We start from the raw sequence: 14,160 nt of genomic DNA, 5'->3' as shown, positions 1-14,160 counted from the left end.
CAGTATCAGGCGCACCTTAGTCTCCAGAGAGACACTGCTGCTCTTGAGTACTTTAGAGAGGTCCCTAACCGCAGACTTTCCCATCACAATACGTTTTTTTTGTTTCCTGGCTATTGGTGCCAAGAGTGTTGACCGTGGAGCCGAGCAAACTGAAGCTGTGAATAATCTCAATCTCTTCACCAACCGTCCTGATGCTACCGATTGGTCCAGTGGTGAGAATTTTTGTCTTCTTGACATTGAGCCTCAGTCCATATTGAACGCTGCAGTCCTTGACCCTCTGCAGTAAGCGTATGAGGTCCTCCTCAGTTTCAGCGAGCAGGGTTGTGTCATCTGCATAACGCAGATTGTTGATAGATCGTCCACCAATCCTGACGCCATGCTTCTCCTCATAGAGCCCAGCCTCTTGGATAATCTGCTCTGCATACAGGTTGAAAAGGTATGGAGATAGGACACATCCCTGGCGTACACCCTTCCCAATTTTGAACCATGCAGTGTTACCCTGCTCTGTTCTGACGACTGCCTCTTGGTCCAAGTATAGGTTTCGCATTAGCACAATTAAATGTTCTGGGATTCCCATTCTTCTCAGAGTCAGCCACAGTTTGTTTTGGTCCACACAGTCAAATGCCTTTGAATAATCAATGAAACACAGATAGACATTCTTCTGGTATTCTCCGCTTTCAGCTAAGATCCATCTAACATCAGCTACAATATCCCTAGTACCACGAGCCCTTCTAAGCCCAGCCTGGACTTCTGGCAGTTCTCTGCTGATGTACTGTTCCAGTCGTTTTTGGATAATCTTCAGTAGAATCTTGCGTGTATGTGAAATCAATGATATTTTTCTGTAGTTTCCACACTCAGTTGGGTCGCCCTTCTTTGGGATGGGGACTAATAAAGACCTCTTCCAGTCAGTTGTCCAAGTGGTTGTTCTCCAGATTTCTTGGCACAACTTGGTGAGCACGTCCAGGGCAGCATCTGTTAGCTGAAATATGTCAATTGGTATACCATCTATTCCAGGGCCTTATTTTTTGCTATTTCATTCAAAGCAGCTTGAACCTCTGCCTTCATCACCATAGGTTTTCAGGTAGCTTAACATATTTCCTTAGAACCATGAGAGGATGACATGGTCTATTTTGAAAATCTGATATAATTTCAAAAAGATATAAATTAGAGGATATCACATTTCTCTGACTGATTTAAAAATAGGAATTCATTAAATTTAAGAAAAATTATGATAGGACCTTCAAAGATGTACATTTACGATTAAGTTTCTTTAACCGAAAAAGAATAGAATAGAACCAAAGTGCATTTCAAAGCTGGCTTTGGAACACCAAAACGCCAATTCCATTTTAGTTCAAGCCTCTGACGTTAGCTGGAGTGGTAGCATGGGGATTTAAATTGGAAAGTAATTGAACTTGAGTAGTATAGATTCTTTTTTTTTGTTTGCTCATAGATATCTTGATAATCTTCCTCTGCAGTTCAAAATGATCAGCTTCAGTTAAACCGTGTCAGTACTTAAGCAGAGCCGAACGATGTGTAACTTTCAATGGAGCCTTATTTTTGACATGATACTTTATGAAGTTGTGCATCTTCTGAATTGAACCTTTTTGTTGTTAAAGATATAGTAAGAAAAATACACATCTGTAATGGATATAAATATTCATGAAGAATAAGTCAGGTAAATAAAAGAGAATTCAAATTATAATTTAACTTAGAATTGGATAATTCTGATTTTATTTATGTAGTAATGTCCTTGAAGTATTAAATGTTTCTAATTCTCTATTCAGCTACATATGCAACATACTCAATTAAATAGCTCTCCTTTGCCCATGGGGCTTGATGTGTCAGAATTAGACTGGCTCAGAACAGGGCAGGGTTCAGAGCTGTTGTACATAGGATCGCTATGGTTCACAGGCAAATCAATGGCACATTACAACAACAACAACAACAATATCCTTTGCCAAACCTGCAAGAGACCCATTTAAAACAGCCCACACTTAACACTTTCAGAGGGAATTGCATAAAATTGGCCATCTTGTATGAGGCCATGAATTAAACTCCCAAGAGAATTGGGAAGACATCCAAGAGGTTGCATAATTTGAAAGTGGAGAAAAAGAGCTACAAGATCCATCTTAAGAAATAATGCTTCTCTGAAAACAGAAAATGGGCAAAGAATGAACCAAGGAGTACTTTAACAAGAAATTAGACAAGGGAATGTTTTTAGGAAAAGAAGACATACTTTGTCTAAGATTGATGTTTTGATGATTTTCAGAACTCTAGAAGGACTTCACCATGATTGTGTTTCTTTATAAATTAGCCTGATAATTTGAGGCTAAAGCTGGGGTCCAGGACATGGAATGCATATAGTTAAAGTAGAGGATTATTTACAAGTAGGATGCACTGTCTTGTTATGTACCTTGCAACGAATTTACAGGCCTATGCTACAAAGGAAATGGGCTCTTGAAAAGATATTCATAATATGCATTTTGGCAAATCAAATTATACTCTTAACTTACTTCAAAATTACATTCTAAGAAAGAGAATACTAACAAATACTCTAAGAAAGACCATACTGTAGCAGTATGGTCCATACTGTCACAACAAATGGTGGGCTACCTGCCATGAGATAAGATCTTCTGCATAAGAACCAGCTGAATTGAAGCCTTTTGTCGGTTCTTTTCACACACCGGTGTCTTCTACTGGTGTCCACTCCCCTGAACCTCCTCTTTTGACAGTGGACTGGTGGCTCTTAAAATTGTACCTCTAATAGTCCTCAAACTTTTACACTCTTCTTTTTCAAATATACTAGATTCCTTCTTGATAGTAATTGAATTTTCAATATTGATTAATTGTGAGGATGACACAGAATAGAAGAGTTCAGATCTTTTGTTCATAGTGATGCTATGAATTGTACTGGACTAGATGGCACAACATATATGTATATGTCTCTTGTGTTTGTGTGCATCATATTCAAAGCATTCAAGCATTCAAAAATGCTCTTAAATGGATTTCTATGTTATGAAACTCAGTAGCTCTGTGTAGACCTGAAAACAAGTTTAGCAAGTATACCTTTCCATAAAACAAGCTTGAAAGGAGGAGTGGCATCCACTTCCATAATAGCTTGCCTCCGGAAACCCTGTGAACTTGGAGAGAGGATGAGAGACACCCAAGCGTCAAGAACTCTCCTTCACCTTCACCCTGAAACCCACAGCGTCCCTTTCCAGCAGGAAGTAGCTAAGAGAATACGCCATCCCCTTTTCCTTATGAATCAGGGTGAAGTCTCTCTCAGGGAGGAGTGATAGGGAATGGCAAGGGACACACTGACAAAGGAGATTAATCAGAACTGGCTTTGACAAGCACTGTGGCAATTGGACAATTAAAACAGACACTGGGGGAGAAAGAAGAACGAACTGTGGAGGAGGGTGGAGAAAACAGTGTAACAATGAATGAATGAAAACCCAAAATCTCTGTAAATGTTCATTAAAACTAATAAAATTTAATAATAATAATAATAATAAAAAGAACTCTCCTTCATAGGGTCGCTATGAGTCACCTGCGACTCGACGGCACTTAACAGCATAACAACAACCTTTGCATTTATAAGACTTGCATGTGGCGCTGCAGACCCATTGCAGTAACTCCGTAAGGTCCCTGTTTGCACTGGCTCTATTGTGTGAAAATTAGGACAAATGAAGATGATGGTAAGAAAGTATTCTCCCACCCAATATGTGTAATATGCTAAAAATATAATTGACTCTCTGATGGGCATTATGCCAACTGGAGATTTGAAAGAGAATGGCATATATTCAGTATTTGCTAAGCTTTAGCATGTTTACAAGTCACTGTAGATTCTGACTCAGCAAGTCTGGCATTGGCCTGTGACACCAGCCCAGGGACAACATTTTGTGGAGCCAGTAAAGCAGTTGTCAAACCTGAGAGCTCACCAGATAGAGTTCACTGGACTCTCCAGTGACCCATTGGTAAGAAGCTGCACTGTAATCCCAAAGGTTCATGGTTCAAGTCCACCACCCATTCTTTAGAAGAGGTTTGTACTGTCTCGCCACCTGTGATTAACCACCTCTGAAAAACCAATGGAGAGTCAGCTACAGCTGGGCTCTGACTTGGTGGCGCACAACAACACAAATACTATGACTCCAAAGATGTTAGAGCTACAGTGAAACCTAAAGATTAATAGTTTTTGTTTCAGAATTCTCCAAGGGACTCTAAGAGATACACAGGTTTGAAAACCATCAAGTTACCATCCTGCAGGTTCACTGAAAGTTTGCCAGTCCCTAACCTCACTAGTTCTTCCAAGAGAAAGTGACCTAGCTCTTTCTTTATCATCCTCTCTCCAATCCTCCCTCTTTTCCTCCTGTTTCCCTCTACCCTCTCTGTTATTGCCATAGGAACTGACACACAGCTGACTCTCTAGCTGGTTTTCTGAGCTATAAATTGCATGGGAGGAGAATGTCTTTCTTTCTCAAAAAGCTGATGGATTCCTGCCTTTGAGTTGGCAGTGCAACTCCATACGTACAAGGCCACCAGGGCTTCTAAAGACAGCAAGTGTCAAATGGACAGGATTCAACTTTGTATGAGTAAATCAAACCAAATTCACAGCCATCAAGTTGGTTCTGGTTCATATTAACCCTGTAAGGCAGAATTGAACTACCCAATAAAATGTCCAAGGCTTTAAATCTTTGTAACAACAGACTACCTCATTTTTTTTTCTTATGTAGATGACTAGTGAGTTAGAACTGCTGACCTTTGGGTTAGTGTCCTAACATATAACCCACAGCATCATTAGGGAATTTTGTGTAGGTGAAGCACTGATAAATTTCAACTACCTTCTCTTAGGAGACTGCTTTAGGTCATATGCCAAGTTACTTCCCGTAAGGTTGGTGGTTTGAACCCAGTTTTTTAGGAGAAAAAAAAAACACCCTTATAATCTGTTCCTGTGAATAGCTATAAACATGCTAGGAAACCCTACCCAGTAAGGCAGTTCTGCTATGTTCTGTAGGGTCACTGGGGATCATAATTCATTGGCTAGCACACAAAAGCTCATTTTCTCACTAGAGATACACTGAGGTAAGAGAACTGATATCCCCAAATAGATAGAAAAGACACGCAAGTTCATTCATTCAGCAACCATGTAGTTTTCTTTGTGCAGCTATGTCAGAGCCATTACTTTAATGTTATATAAGGAGACTCATAGGTTAAACAGGTGGTCATGCCTGCTTTTCCGGAGACAGGGAGCACAGGAGATGTGTCCTCTGCCAGCGATAATCAGAAGTGGCCCTCAGGAGGCTTGCCAAGCTAAGATCTACAGCATTTTAAGGAGTAAGGGGGAAGGGGATGGGGAAGAGTGAAAAGATGAGCAGTAGACCTCCAGGGGGAGGGGGCAGTGTGACATGATTATTGAAGGGTCCAGGCGGAAATGGCCAGCAGGTGCAGAAGTGGAAGGCATGTGGTAGGAGAGCACCCTAGCCAGAGGGCTTATGTCCGAGGGACTCAGACGTCCCCGTGGAAAAATGATTAAGTACTCAGTTACTAACTCAAAGTTTGGTGGTTTGAATCCATCTAAAAGCACCTTGGAAAAAAGACTTCATGATCTACTTCCAAAAGAATCTCAACACTGAACCCTTACGGAGCCTGTTCTCTGATGACATGATGGCAGCAGGGTTTTTCCATTTCTTGGTTGGTTCAGTGTTTAGAAAGTGTCTGATGGGGGACACAGAAGTGTCTGGGGATCCTTTGGCTAACAGCGGCGGCAGCAGCTAGTCAGCTCCCTTCCTTCTTTGCTCATCATCTTCCTCCTCCTTGCCTTTCAGCTGTGTCTCGTCCACTTCCCCCAGCTGCAGCCCCGAGCCTACAAAAAGCCATGACTTTCTGGTACCACCGGGAAAATAGGGTGCCATTCCAGAAACAATTTTCTCACCACCACTTACTTGTTGGAAAAAATTAATTTGGAGACATCTCTAGGTAGGGAAAGTGCCAGGGTTTGATGTGCCTCTGGTTTTGCCCTGGGGACACTTCACTGCTAAGCAGCATGAAGAAAAGAACTGGAAACTCAGCCGAAACCTATCCAAAGTCAGAACAGAACAACTTGTAGTAACAGCACCACCTGCTCGAAACTGGCCTACGACTGCTTTGTTTGGGCCACCTGTGGAGCAAGTTTGGAGGTGAGGTGCATGCGGCGGATGGAGTAAGACTCTTCTACACATCTTGAGATGAGGTTCTGAATCATGTTCACAAGTTCGCCATTACTGACCACCTCGAGTCCGAGACTCACATCAAGAGGAACAAGAATGAACAAGAGGAACTCACACCAAGAGGAAGGCAGAATTTTAAGGCAGAACATGAGAAAGTAGCAGAGGCCCCTGATGGCATCTCTTCAGTGCAACAGTACTGTGCAGATAGATAAAGTCAGTGTTCTCCAGGACTGAGGGGAAATGTGCCGGAAGCCACCATCCCACTTGACAAGGCTGATAACCTAGCAAACAGTCCAGGGCTCTCTGTCCCATCGTGTGACAAATGGGGGCTCCATTCCTAAGTCTTCCAGCTGAGAAGGGCATATCTGCCTGATGAGTGTGAGAAGGAGAATCAGCTCCTCAGCTCACAAGATTGTTGACAAGGAGGTTACCACCGTTGTGATCAAGATATATAATGTGGAGTATTAAAGTTATGTGTTGATTAAAAAAAAAGGTATCTGCTGGATCAAGTATAAAAGGTGGGAATGCGATAAAAGGCCTCTAAATCCCACCTCCGTGCTATCCCTGCAGTTCTTCCACGTGGGGGTTTAAATCATGGGATGCCTTGTTATTGTTGTTGTAAGGTGCCATTGCATTGAGTATGACTCATAGCAACCCTATGAACAACAGACTGAACCTGCCCTACCCTGTACCATCCTTATCATCTCTGACAAACTCGAGTTCATTGCTGCAGTCACTGTGCCAATCAATCTTGTTGGCAGTCTTCTTCTCTTTCACTGATCCTCCACCTTTTCAAGCATCATGTCCCTTTCCAAGGAATAGCCTTACCCTAACAAGGTGCCTAAAGTATGAGAGATGAAGCTTCACCATCTTTGCCCCTGAGACCCACTATGGGCTCACTTTTCCCAAGATCTGTTTGTTCTTTTGGCAGTCAGTACTCTTTCCAACACCATAACTCAAAGCCATCAATTCTTCATCTATCATCTTTATTTATTGTCCAGCTTTCAGATGCATAGCAGTGATTGAAAAGACCATGGCCTGAATCAGGCACACTTTAGTTTTCAGACTGACATCATTGTTCCTCAGTAATTTGGAGAGTCCCTGAAAGCAGATTCCCCAATGCCATACGTTCCCTTGACTGCTGCTTCCAGGGGTGCTGATCAACGCAGGATTAGATCGTGGACAACTTCAGTCCTTTCTCCATCTATGATGCTGATGTCCTGTTGTCCTAGAGGTGAGGAATTTTTTTTAAAAAAAAATTTTGTATAGTCAACGATTTATTTATTCTAAATACCTTTTTTTTAATACTAGTTCATTTACAGAATTCTAATACATTGTTTTCCAGACCAGATTCTTCCAATTTCCCTCACCCCTCCCATCAAATTGTACAACTCCATGATTAATACCCTCTCCCTGCACATCGTCATTCTTCTGCTTCCACCCTCCCCCTCCTTGTATCGTTATACTCCTTCTACAATAATGGTTTCATACAATCTTTCTCCTTATGGGACTGAGTTAGCTCATTAAGCATAATGCTCTTCAGTCCCTCCCAAGGTAGGTAATAATTTACAAAATCATTGCTCCTGTGTGCTGCATAGTATTCCATTGTGTGAAAAAATCATATTTACTCAATCCATTTGATTGTGGTTGGACATCTGGGCTATTTCCATGTTCTTGCAATGGTGAATAATGCTGCTTTGAAAATTGGTGTGCAAGTCTCCATTTGTGCCTCTGTTCTCATGTTCTCAAGGTATATTCCAAGCAATGGAATAGATGGGTCATAATGGAATTTCTATGTTTGACTTTTTTAAGGAAGTGTCAAACTGCCTTCCAGAATGGTTGTACCATTTTATAATCCCATCAACAGTGTATAAAAGTTCCTATCAGTGGTGAGGATTTTTGTTTTCTTGATCTTGAGACACTTATCAAATGACAAACCTTCTTCCCAGTTTATAAATTTAGATTTTTCTGCTTATTTGTGGACACTGTAAACCTAGGAACTAATGAGTTAAATTCATACAAACTTTCTATGTAAGAAAGGAAGCATCTAGCTATACCATCCATCACCTTGATACTGATGCAGACTTCAGTCTATTAGATTGCAACACAGATGCTTGTCTTGGTGGTAAGAAATCAAAGTGTTAAATTTAATCTGTGTCCTAAATTACCCTTTTTACTTGTGGCTTTGCCTAAATTCAGCATTCCTGGCACTCCTTGCCATAAATTCATTGCCTTTTTTCTCTAGTAGATTATATTTGAAAGCCATAATCACAATTTGAGAGTGGGCTGATAATAAGCATTATTACTCATTGACGTTCAGCACAAAGGGGTAGTTGAGAGAAACAAATCCTTGATCTAAGTGGATCCTAAAAGAACAGAAGACAGTACATGCTTCAGTTAATGTATATTCAAAGATTGGGACACTTCTCCAGGGTAGCATTGGGTGATCCCAGAAAAGAAGCTACTGCTATTTGGGAAATGAATAGGAGAGGAATGATAGATAATACATTGAGATGTAAGAGGAGCTCACATCAGAGACCCCAAGTTGACACATCCTTTCCCTCCTGAGGCCAGCAGCTCACTCCTCCCTGTCTCCGTAGAGAATTCTGAGACCTAGAATATGAGAATATAATATGAAAATGGTCTTGGATTTTCATCAGGGAAGACTGAAAGAATTTCATTATATCTAAGACTATTAGAAACAGTGCTGCCAGAACAGCTAAAAACTGTTGGTTTTGTTCATAATCTCATGCCAGGAGAGAGAGGGACATAGGCAAATATTTTTGTATTTTGAAAGGAATGTTTTATTTCATAACATCTTGAAGGAAAGAAAGCAAACACACCAGGCTAATGCCTTTTAAAAGAGAGAATATGTTTTTCCTAGTTCACGACAAGATTTCACTGAGATGGAGAAAAAAAATGTAACGTTTATAAAAATGTTGATGTAGATATAATTAGATCCATTTTAGGACCAAAAGTTTTATGCAGAAACTGACAGAAGGATACACAATAATTATAGTTTCCTGACAAGCTGAATAGAGTTTTCTTTTTTTATCTTATGGTTTTAGAAAACCAAACTGTAAATAAATATGCAGTTTGACAGATTGTAATTGCGATCAGCAAGGCATCTTTTCATTTAATCAGATGGTGTTATTAAAATGGGGTTACAATTAAACATTTTATAATGTGACGTAGAACTCCATTAAAATTCTCCAGCAAACAGCAATTTACATCTGATGCTTCAGCATCCCTTTTCTACTTGCAGAAATGTTATTGGCTCTGACCTTCCACTGAATGGGTTTTTCTTTTCTTTTTATTCTTTGCCCCTTCTAACTCTGATAAATGGTATTGAACAGCCACTCTCTTTTCTTTCTTGTGCAACCAAGATACTGATTTTGCATATTCTTCTTGAAGCATTGTGACCCTAATGTTAGAAAAACTGGACACAACTTTAGACTTTGAGACACATGCTTACTTGACAGAGGATTCATTTTCTGTGTTTATATAATAGTCATTCCCATCACCTTCAAATTAATATTGAACTTACAGCTAAATGTGTTTCAGGGGAGATTAATAGGAAGCTTTTCTGAGGTGTAAATATCAGTTAATATTTTCTATTCCCCTGAAAAGTACATCCTTAAACAAAAAATGAAAAGGTGTGAAATTGAATTTGACAATAATTAAAAGGAAAATGGCCTTAAAATGCTGGCAGGGCTAAATTATGAGCTGCTTTCCTGTTCTTGCTTGGAGTATTTTGGCACAGTTGTGACAATGCCTAGGCCAATTTTCCTACAGAACATTCAGAAATGTGACTAAACATTGCATAGGATCAAAATCAGATGATTGGATAATGGAGCATAATAGAGAAAAGAATCCAAGTTATAACTGTACACTTTTGACAATAGAGTCTTCTTGGCATAAGAATAATGCACTTATATTGCAGTCATTGAAAATCTGTCTCCACACAGGGCATGGGAAAAAACTTGGTTGATTTACAGAACTAGAAGCAGATTCCGCAGACCATATGGCAGGACTTTTCAGCCCAGTGCTGGCCAGAAAATATTCTCATGATCCTTTCTATTGTCAGAACAAAACAAAAACTTCTTGAGTAAACTCTAAAGAAAGACACCTCCCCGGGCTCCTGCCAAGGACACCTTTCAAATGGGACACTTTGCCTTATATGTGAGTGGAATCCTTAAAGGAAAACAATATTCATTAAGTATTTACTGGATTCATAAATACACACCAGGCCTCACTTTCATTATTTGGATAGTTTCCAAAGACCTAGGTCATTATGTGAAAATTGGCATTCTATGAAAATTGAGAGTGGCCACAGTGGACCATAAAATGGAGGGTGACCACATCATGATATAAATGCCAGATTTTGTCTTACCATCATTACCTATCAGTGAACATCATTATGTAAATGCCAAATGTTGTCATTATTTAATGGCAAATTGTATCATTACATAAATTCAAACTTCTGAGGTGCCTGACCCAGTCCAGTTGATGCCTTACCTTCCCCACCACAGCCAGCGTGGTTTGTACCTTGTATCTCAATTCATTACTGCCAGGTGTATATATTTTTAGTGCTCAGAATAGTTGTGTGGTAGATTTTTACTCTTGATGTTCATATTATAAAATTTTTAATAAAGAGATAGTGAATGAGCAATAGATGTAATTATTTCCCCATGGTGGTGTAAAGAAGTTGTTTAAATAACCATTTATTTACTCTTTTCACAATACAGACATTTATTTCTCATTCATTGGCTGGCTGACTTCCAGCCACATCATCTTATCTCTTACTCTAGGCACTTAAGAGGACAGAAAGATTTTTAAAAGTCAAATCTTACCATTCTTTCATAGCTGTAAAGGTTTAATTTGCTCATTTATTGACTTTTCCATTCAGATAGGAAGCCCCCCATTCTGCAAGTCCAGCATCTTTGTGATAAGGAGCTGTGTTGCCACCCCAAAGGCATGTGGTTCAAACCCACAGGCTGCTCAATGGGAGGAAGAAGGGCATTCTTCTTCTGTGTGATTTACTGCCTTGGAAACCCCACTGGAGCATCAGCTATGAGTCTGTTCCAATTCAGTGGTGGTGGTTCTTGTTTGCCTTTGAGTTGAACCAACTCATAGCGACCCTATGAGCAAAAGTCCTGAAGCCCCCCACAACTATCGACATTTATCAAAGTTCATAGAGTTTCCAGAGGCATATTCTTTAGGAAGTGGATGCCACTCCTGCTTCCAGAAAAATCCAGCAGCACACAACAGCATTAACAAGAATGCCTTGTCCATAGCAAAGCATAGATAATAACTAGAATCTGACTTGTAACCTGCTTCCAAGTCTACTATGCCTGTTCTTTCCAGGCATTGAGATTTTGTCATTTCCATTCACTCATTCAATACTGATTTGCTGAGCTCTCAGGGAAGTTGTCAAAACATTGAGTGAGACATATCAACCACTGCAATGTGAAAAAATAAAAACAGACAATAGAGTCATTATTATGTTCACCAGGTACCTGCTGCCACTGCTTAATTCAGCTGGAGTACAGCAGTTAGCCATGAGCCAGCCAGAAATCCAGTTGAGCTTCCAATTTTGCTTAAATGGAAGACCAGCACATGTAGTTCTTCAGCAGCTGCCTGAGCTCAACTCCAGGTGAAAATGATTCTCTTGCCTCCGCTAGACTGTTGTAGTGGCATAAATAGTAACTCTGCACGTGCTTTCTTTGTGACTTGGAAAACCCCTAAATAGCCTAGTGACATATTTATTGTGCCTCTGACTAGGAACTGAGATAGCTGGGGGGCATAGACAATCAGTGACTCTCAACTGCTAACTAAAGGCCGGAGGTGTGAGTATATAAGAAGTATTTCGGAAGAAAGGCCTGATGACCACTTCTGAAAAACCAGCCCCCCAAAACCCCAGTTGAGGGGTGCAGTTGTCTGACACATACATGGTATCAGTAACCAGGAGTTAGGATCTAATCCAGTCTTGGGAACTGGGTTCAGTTCTAGCAGCATGTTGTCAGGAACCATTGAGCCAACTCCAACTCCTAGCAACTTTGTCTTATGCCCTCCTCACAATCTCTGCCATCCTCACATTTACTATGGCAGTGACGCCATCCACTCATCTAACTGAGGCTTTTTCTCTTTTGCTGACTTTACCAAGCATGTCTTTTTCCATGGACTGCCCCATCCAGACATGCCCATAGTATGTGAGATGACATTTCCATATTTCTGCCTCTAGGGAGCACCCTGGTTGCACTTTTCTCCAAGACAGCATAGAAACCAGTAAACAAAATCTACTTAACTTTTATAATTGAGGTGCTTATAGTCTAACAGAGAAGGGAGAGAGTTAATAATCAAAGAAATCACAAATGTCACTGTCTAGACCGAGAAACTATTGTCCAAGCAGAGCAAGGGATCACTGCATGGTTTAAAATCAGAAAAGCTGGGCATTAGGGTTGTATCCTTTTTTCCATACCTAGTCAATCAGTTGGATGAGGAAATCATTCAAAAAGCTGAACTTTATGAAGAAGAATGTGGCATTGGGATCAGAGGAAAGCTCATCAACAGCAGCCAGTGTTGTGACACAACCTTGATGGCTAGGAGTGAGGAGGATTTGAAAACACTTGCTACAGAGGATCAAAGAATACAGTCTTCAATATGGATTGAAATCCTCTGAACTAATAATCAGCATCCTGGTAGGTGGAGAAACTATTGACGGTGTCAATGATTTCGTCTTACTTAGATCCATAATCAACACCTTTGGCACCAACACCAGGAAATCGGGAGACGTATTGCATTGAGCAGACCTGCTGTCAGGGACCTCTCCAAACTACAGAGGAGCAGGGATGTCGGTCTGAAGATTAGGGTGTACCTGATTCTGGCCATGGTCTTTTCAATCACTTGCTAAGAATCTGAGAGCTGGATAGTGAATAAGGATGATAGAAGAATTGATGCCTTTGAATTGTGGTATTTGAAAGGAGTACTGAATATCTCATGGAGTGCCAAAAGAACAGATATGACTTGAGAAAAATTGCAGCAAGAGTGATCCTTGGAGGCAAAGTTGGTGAAGCATTACTGCACATACTTAGGGCATGTTGCTAGAAGAGGCTATTCCTTGGAGAGGGACATGATGCTTGCAACACTGGAGGATCAGTGAAAGAAAGAAAGACCCTCAACCAAATGGATCAATGCAGACACTGCAGCAGTAAACATGAAGATGGCACAGGACAGGACAGGGCTCAGATCTCTTGTTCATAGAATCACTGTTAGTCATACTCAGTTCAGCAGCACCTAACAACAACAAAAGCATTTCATGTTTATTCTCCATATGTAGTATTTCCTGTGGGTCCAGAATCTATTTTAGCATCATTTTAGAAAACCTTCAAATTAGTGTGCATTAATATTTTATCATACACCAATACTTCATGCATCTTTTTGTGAAATGTAATCTAAGTCCTTTTCCTAGACCTATAATTTTAATTAATTGATAAAATAAGGCTCTGGTGTTATCATATGGTTCATTTTTCTACTGCTTGTTCATCTAACCTCTCTAACCAGTAGTAAACAGATCCATTTTATTAGAAACACATTCCTAGCACAAAAGCATGATGAAAGAGCACTGGGTTGTTGGGTCAAAGTCCTGGGTGAGGAGCTTTGGATCTGACATTACATATCTGTGTAACGTTGGGCCCTCTGTTAATTAAACATCTCTAAATCCACATAATTGCCCTTTGATATATTTTAACTCATTAGCAATTCTGTTTTCTCCTTCTAAGGAAGGATGCAAAACTGTATGATCCCAAGAGGTCTCTTTCCATTCACAACTTCTGTATTTGCCATGTACCCCAATAAAGTAAGACTTTTTGTTGTTGTTGTTGTTATGTGCCGTCGAGTCGCCTGCGACTCATAGCGACCCTATGTACAACAGCCCTAAACTCCGCTCTGTCCT

At 40.4% G+C, this 14,160-nt stretch overlaps 1 protein-coding gene and 1 pseudogene across 1 annotated transcript in view; both read left to right on the top strand.

Annotated features, from left to right (window-relative positions):
• Nucleotides 1-14,160, top strand: part of TOX (thymocyte selection-associated high mobility group box) — a 538,067-nt gene that overhangs the window by 309,855 nt on the left and 214,052 nt on the right. The window lies entirely within an intron of this gene.
• Nucleotides 5,406-6,625, top strand: LOC102862640 (annotated as a pseudogene).

The sequence above is a fragment of the Elephantulus edwardii genome, unplaced genomic scaffold, assembly GCF_000299155.1.
Source record: "Elephantulus edwardii isolate Elephantulus edwardi_28Jun2011 unplaced genomic scaffold, EleEdw1.0 scaffold00248, whole genome shotgun sequence".
NCBI classification, from domain to species: Eukaryota; Metazoa; Chordata; class Mammalia; order Macroscelidea; family Macroscelididae; genus Elephantulus; species Elephantulus edwardii.
The sequence above is the reverse complement of the archived record's forward strand: the minus strand, read 5'-3'. Positions and strand labels throughout refer to the sequence as shown.